This window comes from Camellia sinensis, chromosome 3, assembly GCF_055761805.1.
Source record: "Camellia sinensis isolate YWXY chromosome 3, ASM5576180v1, whole genome shotgun sequence".
In the NCBI taxonomy this organism is placed as follows: Eukaryota; Viridiplantae; Streptophyta; class Magnoliopsida; order Ericales; family Theaceae; genus Camellia; species Camellia sinensis.
Genome location: NC_138963.1, coordinates 57,800,658 through 57,812,337, shown reverse-complemented (window position 1 = coordinate 57,812,337; position 11,680 = coordinate 57,800,658). Strand labels below are relative to the sequence as shown.

Genomic DNA, 11,680 nt, shown 5'->3' with positions numbered 1-11,680 from the left:
GGTTGGTGAAAAAAAAAAAAAAAAAAAAAGGAAAGAAGAAGAAGAAGGAGGGGTGACCAATGAAAAAACAGTGGGGTCGCGGGGACCCCAGTGGGGGTCTCCATCATCGCCGTTCATTACTCAACTTGATTTTACTCAGCTCGTGTACAACACAATTTGCAAGACATAAGCCAAAAAGAGTTATCCAAATGAGTGAAAAGATATATATATATATATATATATATATTTTAGATGGGTTACAAACTCAAAGTTGATTAAAAAATTTCATCCAAACCGAAACTAGAAAATGAACCAAAAAGGATTTGCTTGATAGAGAGACTTACAGATGAACTCAAAATGCTAAATAAGGCCGGTGTGATAGCTGGGAAGGGAACTCCCAAGTAATTTATATAAATTTTCAATTGTGTGGTTATTTTTGTGTGATTCCCATCGTGAAAATTACTCTTAATCTTTCTTCGAAAGTAGTTGGATTGATCCACAACTGTGTAAGGTTGATTTTGTGTGATCACATTTTGTGTTCTAAACCTTTTCTTCAAATGTTACGATATTGATCAATATTGTGTGTTCTGTTACTTCCTTGCAAGCCACCAAAATAGTTTAAATTTTCAAAGTAAAATTGTTGGTGGATCTTACGTGTTTCCAGCAAGCTGTGCATCACCTCTTGCCACCTGTGTTGCTGCAGCTTTTCAGCCAAGCTTGTTACACAAGTTCTGGAATCTTAAGAGGTGTAGAGTGTTTCATTGCGTTTGTGCAAATTAATCTGCGTTTTGTCAACGAAACAGAAGAGGTATGACAATTCTTCAATTTCTGTTTTCCAGTGTTTGCTTCATTGAACATTTTTTTTTTTTTAGATATCTGTTTATGAGGTTGGTTAGTGCCTATATTGACTTTAATTTCTTCTTGTTGAATTTAACTGTTCATGAGTTTGTGTTTGGGGATGAACTTCTTTTTTGACATTAGTTATAATCCCTGCCCACCAAGTGTTTGATTCTATGTTCCAGTGAGAAATTTATCACTGTTCATGGGTTTGTGTTTTGGTATGAAGTTCTTCTTTTTTGACATTTTTTATAATTCCTGCCCACCAATTGTTTGATTCTATGTTCAAGTAAGAAATTTATTGGAAACAATCGATCCTTGGATGATGAGGCCAAGTATTTCCCGTTGTGTGAAAATCGCAAGAACCAGACTTCGTCATAGTGTTCTTGTAATAGCTGTCATAAGAAGTAACAGAAAATAAACAATGAATTCCAAGGGATAGATGAAGCCATATTTCAAATCAATAAACTATGTAATCAGGACAAAAAAAAAAAAAATTTAAAAGACTTCTGTGCGGTGCTTCTCCAGCAAGCCATTGTTGAAGCGGTGCTATTTGTTTGCTGGCTTATTTTTGCCTCTGAAAGAGTTCCCCATGTGCTGCAAGACAAAAACAGTGAATCAGTGTAGAAAATGATCCATATATATACTCTCTGCGGTTTGGATTTCACCATGTCTAGGAAACCAGACAATCTGGTATGTGAGTTTGCCCTTGGATTTGTTCAATTTCTTACTGTTCGTTTTAGTGTTGCATCTTCCTTTATTCTGCAGTTTGCATTTGGGTTAAACTCTGTATGCTTTTTTTCTTTCAGACCAGCTGCCAATCCGAACAATCTGGTATGTAAATTTTTTGTTTGCAGTTTCTTTGTCTTCTATGGAGACGTCAATACTTGATTTCTATGCTTTTGTATTACATTGACGTTTGTTAGGTGCATAGACAAATTATGCATACCATCTGCTTGACAATATGGCTGACAAAGCCCAACCGAGTTTGGCAAAGCATAAAATTAATGGGTTTCCATAATTCAATATTTGATTATTTTGATGGAGAAAGTACCAAAATTTGTGATTCCTTATTAAATTTCAATCTATTCAGAAATTATAGACAAAATCGTCTGTTTTATTTGTTTAGGAAAACACCAAACTTGTTTTCCCATTTCCATGTCCATTCCCATGTGACAAAGTGATACCTGCGAAAGGCTTAAAACGTAAGAATCTTACGTACTAAAGTCGGGATTTTGTTGCTCTCTCATGTTCCAAAGTAAGTTATAATATCACAGTTCAGTTGGGTTCTAATAACTTTTGTGAATCTTCCCAGTTCTCCTATTCCCTCTTTAGATGAGATGAGTCCATTGTGTCTTTTGAAAGCATTTGAATATTTGTAAAATTGTTCTTAACTTTGTTTAAGATTATGACGTATCAGAAATTTCAAAAACTTGATGTCATTCAAAATATTACACCTTTGAGTCTCTATGTCACTCTTAAAGTTATTCTGTTTGTGTCTCCATAACTAATTCAAAGTGACTTTTAAATATTATGTGAAACATGAGAAAACTTCAACAACAAACAAATTATTAAACACAAAAAATGAAAAAACACAGAGGAATTTGAATCTCATACGAACATTTATTTATTTTCCCAAAGAGAAGAAGAAAAAAACTAGAAATCTTGTGTCAAAAACACTGAACTCCCATCCAATCCATCGATGCCATACTTGATAGGAAAATGGCTCTGAGATTTAGCTCTATCAAGTATAATGAGTAGAATGCTCACAAAATTAAGATCCTATCAATCAGTTATTCGACTTGATGGTGTATGCTCACAAAATTAAGATAAACTCACAAATGTAGTGAAGAAACAATATTTTTAACTTCTGATGCATTCCTGAGTTAGTCCTAAAAATTCTTGCTACTGCTATTTTCATATTCTTCGAAATATAATTCCTAGTCCCTTAATATTTCAATCCCAATTAATTTCTGGGTCAGAAAAGAATAAAGAACGGCACAAAGATGAAGGTGAATATGGTCTCACTGATGCAAGCTTTGTCTTGCCCGACTCACACTAGTCCAGATATAAGAAAAGGTGACCTATTATAGACACTGCAGTTTATAGGTAAAGAAAGAAAAATAACAACAAAACAAAATATACAAACTGGAAGAAGAAATAACCCAACATCCTGAAGAACAGGTCTGAGCCGATGAAAATAATGAACTTCTCAAGCACCAAGCCCATGCATGTACTGAAGAAAACGAGAGAAATTTATTTCACATCTTAACCATCTGAATCAATATAGGACAAGAAAACCAAAAACAGAAACACAAAAGAGAGAAAATAATAACAATTTAAAAAAGAACAATATTCTTTTAGGGAAAAATGATACTTTTTCAATTACATGTTTGTCAAGCTGTTACTTTGACATTGAAAAGAAGAAACAAAATAAAGCTTCCCTGTAACTAACCAAGTTTCCAAAAATGCAAGTTAAGCAATTAAAAAAGAACAATATTCTTTTAGGGAAAAATGATACCTTTTCAATTACATGTTTGTCAAGCTGTTACTTTGACATGGAAAAGAAGAAACAAAATAAAGCTTCCCTGTAACTAACCGAGTTTCCAAAAATGCAAGTTAAGCAGGAAGAACCATTTCCTTTATTCAAACAACTACCCAATGAAAACTTGACATATATATGCTTTCACCCAAATTCTCCTTCACTCCAACTCAACATACTTTTGCTGCATTCCTAAATCTTAAAATTTACAATTAACCAAAAGAGATGGAACCAATCTTTCAAACTGTAACCTGCCATTTTGTCTTGTTTTGCTGTTCTAAAATTGCTCTTGGATTTTATTCCTCTTGAAGTCACGTATACTCCTAATGGTTTTCATTGACGTGGCATGATTTAATATTCCTTCCTATTCGTTATGTTTCCTCTTGTAATCATTTGATCTGATAGGATACTAAATTTCGGGGTGTTATTTATATATGGATGATGTGCTTGTTTGCTTGATATGACTTTTGTTCATATCTCTAGATATAATGATTTCTAACATGCTATGAGTATGCCACTTTAGTTTCTTAATTCTCCAAGGAGAATTTCATGATTTTGGAAATAATTTATTTCAAATTGTTTTTAGAACCTGTTGCAGTTTCTATTAAGATTTGGACCCTCTATTAGGACTAGCTTCCTTTGCAAGGAGATTTTCAGTGGTTCTTTGCGACCAAACTGATGTTTTTGGTATCTCTATTATCAATCTTGTTTTTTTCTTTTGTCAAGTGATTTTAATGCATGAATGTATTTATTCTGTTTTTTCAGGAGGAAGAGAAGTTTGTGAAGGACATGGAGATGAACAATTTAAAGAAATTTGTAAATCAAGGGTTTGATTTTTTTATAGTTTCACCTTATTAATCATCTCTTATGTTTTTGTGCTTCCGGGAATTACATCTGGATAAATTTTTTACACATGAGGTGAGCTTTGAAGACATCAACAAAGCTTATGATTTATTTCTTGAAGGAAAATGTCTCCGATGTGTGATTTGGATGAACAAATGAGTATGTCCCTCTGATGTTATTCTGTGTCTTCCCTTGGGACATCTCTTATCTTATTGTATGCTTCATAACTCCAAAATCCATGAATTTTGGTGGTTGATTACAATAAAATTGAAGGTTATGGTTATTCTACAACATTACCACGGCAATTAGAAAGTAAAATCAATTTAGTATTGTATTGCTTTCAATAAATCAATAGTTACTTTGATATTCAAATTAACTGAAAATGATACACATACATATACTTCAGATTATTATTATTATTTATTTCATCTCTCTTGATAAAAATATAATTATGTTTATATTGTTCTCTATACATAATCTTTAAATATATATTTCAATTATTGACGCTGACAATCACGTGGGAGTCTAACTAGTTATATATATATATATATATATATATATGTTACCTGTCAAAACAACTAGGAGGGGTAACGGTAGAGCCGGCCCCTGAGCTAAGGTTAGTAAAATCTGTGTCTAGAGCTCCCAAATTTTGGCGCAAAATAGGACTCTTAAATTTGTTAATTCTATATTATATTATAAATTCAAAATCCAAACATTTATTTTTATTTTTTATTTGAGGCCTAGGTGACCCAATTGAAAATATATATATATATATATATATATAGGGTTCGTTTGGGATATGGGTTGATTTTTTGACTTTTTGATTATTTTAGCCTGGGATTAAAAAGTTTCGTTTGTGATAGGTTTTTTAGTTTTTTTTTTTTACTTTTATGAGAGAAAAAATAAAATGATTATGGTTTGAATATGACATTTTGTCTTATTAGACTAAAAAGTTTATTTTATTTTTTTGTGATTATTTTAGCCAAAAAGTTTCCGTTTAGCTTATGCCAAACGAGGGCATAATCATTGTTAAGCCAGTTAAAATTTTATACAATCAATCCAAACAAATTGAAATATATATTATATAATAAATTCAAATAGAATCTTATGTCAAGATTTTAATAGAATAAATAATTTTTTTTTTTTTTTTTGGTCTTCTCTCTCTTTATCATATTTTAATGGAATGACCTTACCATAATTAATTTCCCTTAATTTTGTTTGCACTCTCTCTTTATCATAATTTAATTGAATAATTTTGCCTTAATTTTTTTCTAATTTTTTTAATAATTTATGTTTGACTATCAAATAATCAGTGGATTGTGATTGTGTTATCAGATATTATATTAAAATAATATAATTATTTCGTTATTAGATATTAATAAATTATGTTATTTATATTAATTATTGCTAAACTATAAAATAACCATAAGTTTCAAGAAGCTTCTTCATATATATGCAGGGGAAGCTAAAAATAATTTTAACCTATATGTTTGCATTTATTAATATAGAATAAAGGCCTTGTTTTGTTTTGTTTTGTTTGGTTTTGAGAAATAATTTTTTTTTAAAAAAAAAAATTGAAAAAGATTTTAGAAATTTTTATGGTTTGTTTAGTTGTATATTTTGAAAATAGTTTTGGATTATGAGAAATTAGGATGATTTGATATTTTGTTATAATTGAGTAAAAGTGTGAGAAAAAAAGTGATTAAGAATGAGAGAAGAGAGAAAAAAAAATGATTGATTGATATGTAAGAAATAGAAAGTAATTTTGAAATGATTTTTCTAAAATCACTAACTTAAACAAAATTTTTTAAAAAAAATTCAAAATTTATTTTTCAAAACCAAACCAAACAAGGCCTATGAGGTTCAAGTTGTTGATACTCTTGAGTCAGGTTTGAAGTTCTGGTGGTCTATTATTGAAGTAAGAAAGAAGAAGAAAATAATTTATTACGAGATAAATATTCAAAAGAAACAGCGCTGACCATTACATAAATATTGAAAGAGAAATATTACCGAATCTCTCATATGAGGTGAGATTCACACAAATCCATAGATCTCACACCTATATAAAAAATTTGATAGAATATTGGATACAATATTTAAATCTCTAATATAACTCATATTGAAATGACTAATTGATGTCTTATCTTTGTTACCACTATTAATGATGGGTGATGTAGTGATCACATATCCTGATTTAGAAGGAAAAATGCTTGGACTTTTTTTTTTTTTTTTTGACCCATAACTTTCATTGGATTTAAATTATTGATGTATGTATGAGACTCTCACACACACATATATATACATATATAGGGCTCGCACCATCGATAGTTAAGATCCAAAAAGGTTGTGAGAGTCTCTCAAAAAAGGTCTCAATCATTGTTGATTTAAAAATAGATAAACATAAGAAAGACTTGCGTGTAGGCTAAGTGAATTTATTGTCTAATAAGTTTTATAATAATTATTGTTAATTTTTAACGATAATTATAAGTTTTAGTGATAGTTTAAAAAAATTGTCACAAAAAAAATGTCACTAATTTTTCATTTTCAGCGATAATTTAAAAATTTTATCACAGAAAAATGTCACTAATTATAAATTTTAACAATAATTTATAAATTGTGATAAAAGTCATTAATTATCAATTTTTAGCGACATATAGACAAAATAACATAAAAATTATTTTTAATAAGATTTATTTTCATTAAGATTTAGGCCTTGTTTGTTATCCCCTAAAAAAGTCAAAAAGTCACTATCTTATTTAAATCACACAACTTCTTTACCACATCACTTCAAACCTAACCCATACCTAACTCATATTTTATAAAAAGTCAAAAAATACACTTATTTAGAACATTTCAAATAACTCCTAAATATGAATTAATATTAAAAATTATTGATAATTTATCTTTAAAAAAAAATGCATGAAATTCTATCTAATTGATTTATATATCTATAATAATTTTCACGTGTCATAAAAATGCAGTGCATTGTCATTCTATGATGTGGCCATTAAATAAATGGGCCTGGCTTTGGTTCAGTCTACCATCAGATTGGATCGTGCTGTTAGGCTCGTAGAGGCCTATCACGGATCCCATTTTAAAAATCTGAACCGTTCAATGTGTAGAACTCGTCGAGTACTATATGTTTGTGAAAAATCATGTTGATTGGATATTGATAGCTATGTGATCAAAACAGTTTTTTTTATCAATTATTAATTTATTCACCGTCTATTTTTTTATATAAAACTGATTTGAGCTATCGATATCCGATCAACGTGATTTCTCACGAATATATAGTACTCGACGAGTTCTACACATTGAACGGTTCAAATTTTCAAAATGAAACCCGTGGTGGGCCCTCACGGGCCCAACAATACGATCGGACTGGACCAAAGCCAGACTCTAAATAAATTGCTGAAAGTTGTAATTGTAGGTGAGAAGTTCAGAAACGGTTTTTTTTTTTTTTTTTCCAATAGAATCTCGAAGAAATAATTTAAGGAGAGTTTAAGACATTAAATATAGTGTATATTTTTTGAAAAAAGTTTGGGATTTCCTTTGGGATAACCTCCACACCTCCAAAGTGATCTTGGCTTTCCATGTATGTGTGGGGTCCACTTCATGAGTGGTCCAGATTTGTGAGGGTCTTATGGGGGTGGGGGTCTCAATCATTGCTTATTTTGTTTCTAATTTTATCCTTTATCTATCTGTTGACTTTGGTTGACTATCTGTTCAATTTTTTTCTCTATCTGTTCAATTTTTTTTTTTTTTTTTTTTTTTGTATCTGTTCAAAAATTTTCCTCTTTGTTCAAATTTTTTCTTTTATTTGTAATAGTTGTCCAAATTTTATTATATGTTCAATTTAAACAAATTTTATCTGTTGGAATTCAAATTTATTTATATGTTTAAACTCTATCTATTTATATGTTTTTTCCAACATGATATTATTTGTGCATATGCTTTTTTCAATCTGTTTCATTATATCATTATCTTCATCAACAAACAACAACAATAACAATAACATCACAAATCTAAAATGTATCCAACAATCAACAATAATTTTTTTTTTAAAAAAAGAAAAGATACATATATTCATACAGAGAAATGAGAAATTGAATAGATCTGAGGCTTTCTTATCTGTGCAAATCCTATTATTTGTTCAAAATTTGAACAGATCTGCTCAAAATAGATCTGTCTTATTTGTCAAATTATTTTTAATTTGTTACAGTCTGTGTCGTCATCATATTAAATCTTGTATTTTTGAGGTATTAATATTTTAGTGAAAGATATTGGTGATTTATTATAGTAGTTTGGTGGTGAGATTTTTCGATGAGAACCTAACTTATTTTCTCTATTTGTTTTATCTCTTTTTATCTCCATTTCATTATTGTCATTATTCATCTTATTTATTTATTTATTTTTAGTTTGCTTAGGCTCCAAGCAAAAGTTATTTTCTTTCCCTCCAAGCAAATGCTCTTTTTTTTTCCCCTCTAAGCAACCTTTCTTTGCCTGCAAGACAATTATCTTTCTTTTCATTTAAATTTACTTAGAATCTACTCTTTATTTTGCCTATACATTTGAACTCATTCTTTCAACTTCTTTCTATGATTCTTTTTCTTGGTCCATCTCTCTCTCTCTCTCTCTCTCTCTCTCTATCTCTCTCTCTCACTCTCATTCTGACACAATCAGTTGCTTCATCTTAGCTCATCAATGGGAAGCTTCACACTCTAATCCCCCCAAACCCCTCATCTCTCTATTCTCTCTCTCTTTCTCTCTCTTCATCTTCTTTCAATTCTGAATTTGGGAAGGTGGAATTAGCCGGACAGATTGAGCCGAACGAAGTTGGGCCGAGGTATTTGGCTCCGAGATTGGGCCGTGATCTTGCTCGGTAATGGCAAAGGCCTTGTGGAACCGAGCTACCTGATTTCGTTGGCACGGAGACCGGGCAGGTTAAGGTTCAGTCAGGTAAGGGTTCCACAGCTTGCGCGTTGCTCGGTTGTAATACACGCGCCCTCAGCCCGGCACGACCAAGTTGATCAACCTCCATCTCGGCTTCGTTGGAATGCAGTCAAGCACGGCTAGAAATGAGCCCGGTTGGAGGAGCATTATGCCGCCAAGTGCGCTTGGGCTTGAAGTGGAGTAAGGCCATTAGTAGCCGAGATAATGTTGCCTGGCTGCCGAGCTCCCAGTAAAGTGGGCTGGCAATTGGGTTAGGTGATGCTCAGAAGATTTGTGCTGACAGATGGGATAGCAGAACCACGTGTCGAGAGATCACTGGGAGTAGATTTGGGGCGCAGAAGGTATATAAGCAAGTCTGCGTCCCCATGCTGGACACAGGACATTTTTGATGAGATAAACACTAAACACAATTCTCTCCCTTCTCTCTATCTATCCCCTGTGGTGTGTTCTAACTTGACCGTCGGAGGGGTTTTCCGGCCACACACCGCCGAGTAGCTCACCACCTTTGTGTACGCAGGTGATCGGATAGAAACGGAGCTTGGAAGAAGGGAGTACGGGCTTGCCTGAATATTTGCTCCCCGTACAATTGGCACCGTCTGTGGGAAACTTTGCAGATAAAACCTTGTCTTCCAAGCTCATCCGATCACTTTCTATGGCGAACAACGAAGAGATTCCGCTGTCCGCCATCGATGGAGCCACTCTAGAGTCAGGCAGACGAAGAGAGGGACACCTCGCCATTACTCAGATGGGGGACTTGGAGACATTCCCAGGAGGACAGTTGGGAGACGCGCGAGATAAGCGCGGAAGAAGTCATGGTCATTCACGGAGTCCAGACGGTCACTGGCAGAGGAGAGACTCACACGCCAGACGTTTGGAAAATAAGCTGAAGGACAAGGACGTCGTCATCTGGCGAATGGCGGCGGAGATGGAGGAGCTGAAGCGGCATGTCAAACGGAAGGGTGTAGCTGGAGTGGGAGACCACAATGAGCGCACCCAACCCCGCCGTTCAGGTAGTCAGAGTCAGCGGCATACACCGTCCATCTCTATTACCAGAAGTTACAAGGTTGGTGATTCCGATGTGCGCACAGAGAAGTCCAGCGCGCAAGATAGCACTTACCAGCCCTCACGTCCGGCGACGACGTCGAGGTATACCTATTCCGCTCGATCAGAAGATTTACGGGCAGTCTTGGAGGAACAGGCTCGCCGGCGGGAGGCACAGAGGATACCAACTTTCCAGCGGTTATCCTACAGGGTTCACGCCAGGGAGGAGGTCGGAATGCCTCCACCCCGCCTAGCGGCGCCACTCCTTGTGGATTCCGACTTGGCAAGGTTGAGTGCCACCCATTTCTCCTTGGAAATAGAAACAACACCGCTTCCGGCAGGCTTCCACCAGCCAAAGTTCACGCTTTACGACGGAAAGACCGATCCTTACATGCATGTAAGTCACTTCCGACAGGTCATGACCGGACATAGGCGGAATGATGCTCTTATGTGCCTCATCTTTCCATCAAGTTTAGGCGAGCTGGGCTTGAAATGGTTCGAGCGGCTGCCGGAGGGGAGTATTGAGAGGTGGCATCAGTTGGCTGAAGCCTATGTGATGCGCTTCAAAACCAACAATAAAACACCTAAAGAAGTTGATCACCTACTAAGTGTCAAGATGGAGCCGAGAGATGCATTGAAGGTATACAACTCTAGATATTGGGAGACTTTCAACGAGATCTTGGATTGCCCGGTCAACCTTGCAATCACTCAGTACAAGCGGGGCCTCCCGGTCGGACATAGACTACGGGACTCACTTACCATGCACCAGCCGACGTCCATGGGCCAGCTAATGCAGCGCATCAATGAGCACATCCGAGTAGAGGATGGTGCGTCAACATCTACTGCGAAGGCGACTCCGGTGGCAACAGACAAGAGGTCAGCTAGCAAAGTGCACGCAGTTGGACAAGAGTCCATCCGATCAAGTGACCGCGCTGAGGAATCGGACCGTGGCTCAAATCGCAAAAATTGGGGTAGGGGACGACGGAATGACCGGGATGACTACCCCCGAGATGATGTGGCCAACGCAAACAGAAGATTGAAGGCCAGGACGGGCATTACCACGGTCTTCAAAATTCTGATCTATCGCATACTTAGTGAAATCCGTGACGAGGAGTATGTCCGATTTCCTACTAAGTTGGGTAACGGTCAGAAGGGCTTCAATCCGTGGTACCGCTGCACGTTTCACCGGGAGCGTAGCCACCAGACAGAGGATTGTTTGCCTTTGAGGCAACACTTGGAAGAGTTAGTAGCAGCCGGACACCTGGACCTTTACATCGATGAAGGTGTTAAGGCGAATCAAGCTTCGGTTGATCCGCGGGGACCGGATGACCGTGATGCACCCCCACAAGGAGTTGTTAATGTCATTCACGGCATAATGGAACCGGCGCGGGTATGCGAGCTCCGGGGTATGATAAAGATGGTAGAACACATGAGGGAAGTCTTGTCGGTTCAGCCTGCAATCAAGAGGGGGAAGACCGAAGAAAG

General features: G+C 35.4%; 1 long non-coding RNA gene across 2 annotated transcripts; it reads left to right on the top strand.

Annotated features, from left to right (window-relative positions):
* The first annotated feature begins 203 nt into the window (after window positions 1–203).
* Window positions 204–4,494, top strand: LOC114303011 (uncharacterized). Of its 2 annotated transcripts, XR_014363943.1 has the most exons (5): window positions 204–490; window positions 644–1,509; window positions 1,626–1,650; window positions 1,946–2,074; window positions 4,124–4,494. It is a non-coding gene; the product is annotated as an uncharacterized LOC114303011 (long non-coding RNA). The 2 variants fall into 2 exon arrangements; XR_014363942.1 differs by having other exon boundaries at window positions 204–1,509.
* The last annotated feature ends 7,186 nt before the right edge of the window (window positions 4,495–11,680 follow it).